Source organism: Schistocerca nitens, chromosome 6 (genome assembly GCF_023898315.1).
Source record: "Schistocerca nitens isolate TAMUIC-IGC-003100 chromosome 6, iqSchNite1.1, whole genome shotgun sequence".
NCBI lineage: Eukaryota > Metazoa > Arthropoda > Insecta > Orthoptera > Acrididae > Schistocerca > Schistocerca nitens.
Genome location: NC_064619.1, coordinates 308,673,014 through 308,681,589, shown reverse-complemented (window position 1 = coordinate 308,681,589; position 8,576 = coordinate 308,673,014). Strand labels below are relative to the sequence as shown.

General features: G+C 44.2%; 1 pseudogene; it reads right to left on the bottom strand.

Moving 5' to 3' along the window:
- Nucleotides 1–6,005: 6,005 nt before the first annotated feature.
- On the bottom strand, nucleotides 6,006–6,122 carry LOC126263897 (5S ribosomal RNA; annotated as a pseudogene).
- Between the last annotated feature and the right edge of the window lie 2,454 nt (nucleotides 6,123–8,576).

The window sequence follows — 8,576 nt, the reverse complement described above, 5'->3', positions numbered from 1 at the left end:
TTTCTATTAATAAACAAAGCTAATAAAATAAAATAAAATTAGTAGTTGACAAGGCTACATCAGGAGGCATAAAACATGGAGAGTGATACACAAACCAATTAAAAGAAGAAACAATTATCAGTGTAACTACAGAATACGTAAGGAACTTAAGCAGTATCAATATGACAAACAGAAAGAAATAAATGCAGGAAAATGGAGGCGTTTGAGGGAACGTATAGTAAATGTAATCATTGAGAGTGTGGTGGTACTGCATTTAAACATTAAGATTATATTCAAAACTGTGGCTAAGTAAAAATTTGCATTAAATAAATGAACCAAGTAAAATATAAACAATATTTGATGAGACAACTAAAAGAGGTGCTAAACATGGACAGTAATACAAGTACCAGTTAAAAGAAAGCCTTAACAATTGAAACTACAGTCTATATGGAATACATAGACAATTTCAATAAAACGAAAGAACTTAATGAATACAGGAAAATGGGAATATGTAGCAACAGACTGTGTGGGAAGTAATGAACAACAGATATGATTATATGAAGTGTTGAGCTGTGCCTGGTCATTTACGATTAGATTTGGACTGTGAGCAAGATTTCCAGAGCTTCCTGCAAGTTCAATTCATGGTCAGTAACTAAAAAGTGACTAATTATAGTAAAATATGTAACATGTTTTGATGTAATGATAATAATAATAATAATAATACGAGGGTGTGTTTGAAAGTAATGCGCCCGAATTTTTATATGAAAAAACTTCTTAAATAAAAGAAGTGTTACTAACATTCTAGATCTTTTATTCTTCACGTCTACATATTTATTCTTCACTGCAGTGACCCTGGCGGCGAAAACATTTCTCCCAACGTGAGATCAGTTTATTGACACCGTCACTGCAGAATTTTTGTCTTTTTGACGGAGCCACAATCTCACATCTCCTTGAACCGCTTCATCACTGTCAAAGTAAGTCCTCGAAAGTGTTCTTCATGTTTTGGAAACATGAAAATCGAATGGGGCCAATTCGCAAATGTATGGCGGATGATCTATGACAGTGAGCCAAGGCTTCGCATTGCCGCAGACGCGGAAGCGGTCGTGTGTGGTCTGTCCTTCATGGTGAAGGAGAAGGTGCTCCATGTGTGGACGAACTTCTCGAATTCGAAATTCGATTAGCCTACAGCGCAGTGCTTCTCACACAACGACAAAGTTACTTTACACACGGTCACGTTACACGCTACAATTCGGAGCCCTCTAGCGGCAGAGGGCTGCAAATAAATACACGTGAAGAAGAAAGGTGCAGAATGTTAATATCGTTTGCTTTATTTAAGAATCTGTAAGAGTTTTACATAAAAAATTCCGAGGAATTGCTTTTCAGCATGCCCTCGTATATTTACATCACTGCACGGTATAAGGAATCGCAGTGGCATAACTTCGAAGAAATTTCTGTCCAGAGAAATAGGGTATTTGAAAGGATTCGTCTGAAAATTTGAGTGCTACATGTGTCATGAAATTTATTTAAAAACTATTATAACAAACTCCGACAACGCGATAATTAACAGAATATAAAATGTTAGTGTGCACACATCGTTATTAGTATTTCACTTAACAATAGTATTGAGAAGAAATTTATACGGCTGAAGGTGTTTTTATACGACATTTTGTGAACAAAGGTCTGTAAGCTAACGCTATGCAAACGAATCAATAAATGAGAGGAATTTTATTTCTTTCCGGCGTCTTCGACTACATTCAGGAATTGAGTCATTCTGTTTGTTTCTTTATTTCTTAGTGGCATCTCTTTCCCCTTCTGCCTGCAGCCGGCCGCGGTGGTCTAGCGGTTTTGGGCGCTCAGTCCGGAACCGCGCGACTGCTACGGTCGCAGGTTCGAATCCTGCCTCGGGCATGGATGTGTGTGATGTCCTTAGGTTAGTTAGGTTTAAGTAGTTCTAAGTTCTAGGGGATTGATGACCACAGATGTTAAGTCCCATAGTGCTCAGAGCCATTTGAACCATTTGAACCTTCTGCCTGCGAATGAGGACCTTTTCAAAAAGTAGAAGAAATTGTAGTTGTAAAGGAATTACAAGAACACAAGAAGGAAGTCATGGCAGGGTCGCCAGGTGTAGGCAGCATGTTGCGTGAAGTAACTGAACTTCTACCCTGTACTAAAAGCTAGGCTGTAAAAAATATAGTGATTCCCCTGGAAACAAATTAGAAACGCGATATGACCATAAATGTTTAACGAAAATGTCGAAGACACACTTACTTAATGCTGGCGCAACGGAAATGAACAGAGCACCTCAAAAGGTATGGTATAACATTAACGTGTTATAGCATACAAACTACTCGAGATAGTCTCACCATGTCTGGCTTACGTGACACACGATCTCACAAAGTTTTTATGCCATTCCGTCAATTCCAACATGGGTGCCTTTGGTGGTACGCACAATATCCAGGTTGAATTCGAGTTCTATCCACACTTGGCGAAACATATCCCAAACAACTGCGGCAGTGGCAGCAACAATTGGGTCCTTTAAATCACTGATGGGACAGACAGGTGTTTGGTAGACTCTGCCCTAGGCGTATCCCCGAAGAAAGAAGTCCATCGATGTAATATCAGGTGATCTAGTATGCCACGGAACTAGATCACTCCTGAAAAACCAGCAATTTGGAAATAACTGATCTAGAACATCTCACGCACTCTGACCCAAATCTGGCAGGGCACTATCTTGTTAGAAAACGACTGCGTCCCGGCAGTTAGCCAGTTGTGGTAAAGCAAAGAGCTCCCGCATATTAAGGTAAGTGTTAGAATTTTTTTTTTTAGAAAAAATGGTCTCTCAATGCAATCAGCCGTCAAGCAACAACAATCAGCTAATACCACAAATTCACTTTCGGGCTGTCACGTACCTCCTCCGTCACAGAATGCAGATTGGTTGTGGGCCAGAGGTGAACGTTATGTTTGTTTATGTTACCAAATACGTGGACTGTTGCTTCTTCAGAATATACTAGGTTGTTTAGAAAATCTCTATCCTCCTCTAAACGGTGAAGAACGTCCACAACGAATTTCATACACCGTGCCTTGTCGTCTGGTTTCAGTGCGTGGAACAGCTGTAATCGGTACGGATACATCCTTAAATGTTTTCCAACGAACCGGCGCAAGGGCGTCTGGGGATTTGCGACGCCCTCCGTACGGACTTCTGCGGTGAATATTGAAAAGCTAATAGTATTCTTTCTACATCTGCCTCACTTGTTCGAGGTCTGCCAGTATCGTACATCACATCAACGCTTCCTATCTGCACAAAATTCCTGTGCTCCCGGCGTATCGAAATCCGCGAAGGTGGTTGATTTCTATACAGTGCCTAGTAGTTCCTTTGAACCTGCGTGTCCGGTTTGGTCTAAACTAATTATTCGACACACTGAGTCTTTTCTTGATCTGTTGTCATTGTGCCTCACTCATGACAACCTACAACACGGAGAAACAAAACTTTGTGAGTTTGTCTGTCACATTATCCATACATGGTGTGAATCTCTTAATTAGTTTTGGTGCTATAACACATTGAAGTAATCGTCTACCTTTTGAGATACCCTGTGTATTACACAGCTAAGTAATTAGCCATCAAACAATACTCTCTCAGACATCAAGATCCTCTCCAAAAGCTACACACTGAGGTAATAGAAGTAATGGGATAGCTCCCAATATCGTGTCGGATCTGCTTTGGTCTCGCATATTGCAGCAACTCACCGTGGCATGGACTCGACAAGTCTTTGGAAGTCCATTGCAGAAATGTTTAGCGATGCTTCCTCTGTAGCCGTCCATAACTGTGAACGTGTTCCCGGTGCAGAATGATGGGCACGACCTGGCCTCTCGATTATGTCCCAAAAATGGTCGGTGGGATACGTGGTTGGCGTTCTTGGCAGCCAAAACATTTTCTTGAACTGTCCAGACTGCTCTACAAAGCAATCACGAACATTTGTGACCTGGTGACATGACATCGTTGTCTGGGATCATCGAGCATATAAATGGCTGAAAATGGTCTCCAAGTAGCCGAACATAACAATTTCCAGTCAATGATCGGTTCAGTTGCACCACAGATCCATTCCATGTAAACACATCTCGCACCATTAAGGAGCAACCACCAACTTACACAGTGCCTTGTAGACACGTTAGGTGCATGGTTTCGAGGGATCTGCGGCACACTCGAATCATACCATCAACTCTTATAAACTAAAATTGCGATTCATCTGATCAACCCACAGCTTTTCAGTAGTGTAGGGTCCAACCGATATTGTCATTAGCCCAGGAGAGGAGCTGCAGGCGATGTCGTAGTGATAGAGAAGGCATTCGTGTCGGTCGTTGCTGTCATAGCCCTTTAACGCCAAATTTCGCCGCACTTCCCTACTGGATATCATCGTCGTACGTCCCACGCTGCTTTCTGCGGTTATTTTAAGTAGTGTAGATTGTGTGCATAGACGACCCTATGTAAACGAGTCTGCTCTCGGTCGATTGTATGTGGTGAGAGGTAATATCTGCAATTTGGTATTCTCGGCACATTATTGACACTGTAGGTCTCGGAATATTAAATTATCTAAGAATTTCCGAAACGTAATGTCCCAAGCGTCTACCTCCAACTACCATTCCGCGTTCAAAGACAGTTAATTCCCTTCGTGCGGCCACAATCACTTCGGATAACTTTTCAAGTGCATCAGCTGAATATAAACGACAGGTCCGCCAATTTACTGCTCTTTTATACCGTGTGTTTGGGATACTACCGCCAACTGCACTTGTCCATATCGCTGACCCATGATTTACAGCTTAAAGCCAAAAGTCGTTCAATTAGGACAATCCCTGGTATCTGTAATCACTGGTTTTATAACTGAAACGGGTACTTATTCTAGCACTTCATTAAACCAAATAGTGCAGGATACAATTTACGAACAAAATCTCCACATTATATTGCAACTAGTGAGGCCCTTACTATACTGTGAATCACAGAACATCTTACTAAGGTACCAAACACTGTGTTTACTTACACGCACATGTGAAAGAACAGACATTGCTGACGTTCCACATCTGTATGAAATAATCCGAAACTAATCCGTTGACTGTGAATTCTTGACATCAGTTCAGTGGACTGTGATATGAGGGTGTACACAGAATGACATATTGACGTTTGGGACAGTCTGGGGAGATGCACGCATAGCCGAACTGACCGCTACGGCTCTAGCGGCCGACCAGAGCGGACATGCCGTGTGTTTCTACCTACAGCGCGGGCCCTCTCGACTTCTTTACTTCCTTAGGCCAACAGTGACGCGGCAAGATCACGGCGAATCAATACCGAAAACCAACACTGAGGTTTGCTTTTAAGAACTACTTTTCTAGACGAAGAGCACCTGATGTCGAACGCTTTTTAAAGGAAGAGGTCAAGATCCCTAAATCTTTGGCAGCTACTTTGCGATCGTAAGCAACACGGTCTAAGTGAAACTTGTTAACGACGATACATGTGACAGGGTCCTTCGAGAGATGTAACAAAGACTAGGCTTCAACCAAGCAGACGGGATGTTGGTAACGTCGAGGTTGCTCCTGCCGGACTGCGACTGCGGACTGAAAGCGTATTCGAACTACACTTAGAACTTCCGGCGGCAGGCATCGTGGCAGTGCTCCGCCCCTACGATACAGTACACGAACATGTGGCAAGAAAGTGGACCCAGTTTAAAAAGTGTGTAGTCCTCAACTAAGCACGCCAGGGACGCATTGAACACCAACGGCGAGTACCATTATACCTTCCAATAGGAGGCTAAACTAGAACTAAACTAAGCTCCTCCCGAACAGGCCACGAAGGCCCAACGGTACCGACTGGTCGCCGTGTCATCCTCAGCCCATAGGTGTCACTGGATGCTGATATGGATGGGCATGTGCTCGGCTCACCGCTCTCCCAGCCGTATGTCAGTTTCCGAGACCGGAGCCGCTACTTGTCAATCAAGTAGCTCCTAAGTTTGCCTCACAAGGACTGAGTGCACCCCGCTTGCGAACAGCGCAGAGCTGCCGGATGGTCACCCATCCAAGTGCTAGCCCAGCCCGACAGCGCTTAACTTTGGTGATCTGACGGGAACCGGTGTTACCACTGCGGCAAGGCCGTTGGCCCAATAGGAGGCTGCCGTGCTATATTAATGACGGCCTTCCGGACGCGGTAAGGAAGGTAACTTCCGATCCGAGTGCCTCCAACGTCGGATCACACAACTTCCACCGCAGGACGTGGCTCCTCCACCGAGGTCGGCAGTCCTCCAAGTAACTTACGCGGCGGTGCTCACGACGTTGCAGTAGCGGAACGACCCGCCGTAGACCGACACCAGGTCGATCAGTCAGTGGCCAGTGGGAGAACTCCTTCCAGCGCCATCGATACCACCGGACACTACAGGCACCGTCGGCAGCAGGATATCTAATGATGCACTTATCGTACCGACGGAAACCTTTGTGTCGGCGAGGTGTGAGTCAGTGCCATCGTCCGACAAGGCAGGCCACACAGGAAAACAGCGCTCTCCGAAACATCGAAAACACCGCTGTAGGACAAAGTCGGAGCACGGCAGTTCCGACTCGCAGGAGGAAGACGGACTGATCCTACGGGACGCCGATTGTGAGGCTGACACCATTGCCACTGCCTCCACCCCTGCTAAAAAGACGGCGGGGCGGACGCAGTCCGTCTGCTAGTTCTCTGCGGCAAACAGTGATCAACAGGAAGGTACAGATACAGGCTGCGGAGCCGCTCGGTCCCTCCTTATCAAGCGAAATATGAACCGACTCCCGCGCCCACATCATGGGCCGAGGGCGTCGAGACTGAGCAGGACACCGATCGTGGGGCCGCTAAGCTCTGAACAACACCCGGAGGGCAGCTATCGGCAGTGTGTGAAGTCACTCGCGACGTTTGCTTCTCTTCACCATCACCATGGATAATCCTGACCAACCACCGCACCGCCAGTCTTGCCGCCTGGCCAAGACGAATATAACATGATTAGCTCTCCTGCCAATATCCAGCTACTGAAACAATACGACCCACAAGACTAAGTATTCCTGCAAGTAAAAAAAGCGGTAAAACAAGGGACACCTGAATGTTAGGACTCGCGATAGAGACAGCTTGCTGCTAAAAAGTTAACTCATTAAAAATGTCGTTAAGGTAACCGCTCGCGATAAACAGGAAATACAGGATCAAGTCCAAGTCCAGCACAAATTTTCATATCTCGCTTTAGGTAGTAGTTCTAGACTTGATACAGCTGATGTCATGGAAATTAATTTCGAAGTACTGTGTATTGTAGGTGTGTCCAATTCGCGGCACATGGACCACATGAGGCCCAAAGCAAATGTCAACACGACCCCAAAAATGAGCATATATCACACAACCAGGAAAAAAGTTTCATAAAATTCCGTTTGGATAAAGTTATGATAATTTCACCATTTATAGTCTGAAACTCTCGTCACATGATGCTAATTTCTCATTGGTCCATTCCTTTTAACTCAGCAGTTATTAGTTTTACGTATGTTATGTGAAATCCGAAAAAATACTCTCCTCTTCCAGTGTAGCCCAGTGTACTGTATTTACAGATCATCAGTGCTCCAGAACAGCATTAGATGACTTAACTTTGTCAGCCTGTAACTTCCATCCATGCCAAGAAGAGAATGTTTATTGCTAATAGTACGCAGCGGTAGCATCTTGTCAATTCAAGTAACAGTTTCGTGCCATATCTGAGCACAGATGTGACGTGAACAGAAGCAACAGCTGTGGTAAATGTGACGGCACTCTAGCATGTAACTGTACAACGTAAGATGATTAATGAAATGAATTGGGTTAAATGACATAATTCAATAAAAAGGTACAAAATTTATCTAAATGTCGTTCTCAAAACAGTGCAGACACTCACTCGCAAAGCCCACCTGGGTTCCAGTGTAACAAACAAAATATGAATTTCTCAAAAATATAATGACATCATATATTCCCAATACATAAACTAAAACGTGTTCCGGACGCAGCAAGGAAGGTAACTTCCGATCCGATTGCCTCCAACGTCGGATCATACAACTTCCACCGCAGACAGAAAATCATTTACAACGCAGGAGAGGACAGTAAGTTTAGATCCACCACACGACGGATATAAAAGACATTACTCGATCCTGTGATCAGTTTCCATTTATGAAAAGTGAGCGAACTATCAATCTTCGTGTCACCATTTTAGAGGATACCATTGCAGTTCTGTGCGTAAAGATATTGTACGATAACCTTGCAGATATTTCAGAATGCACGTCTGCCTGCACTAACACGTCGCCTATTAGACACCACGAAAATCTTTATATACAAAAATTCAGCCGGCCTATGTTTATGCTCACAAAAGTATTCGGTCGATTGACTTGAAATTTTGATGCAACGTTGCATTCATGTTATTGAAGGGTGTACGTGGTGCGCAACCATGAGCCGCCAAATTTTTTTCGTCCCACAGTATAGGTGTCTGTTCGTCTGGGAGACGACGGATTCGCGCCCTCCCATCGGCATGACGAAGAACGTATCGGGATTTATAAGATAATCCAACGGTCGTAGTTGCCGATCAGAT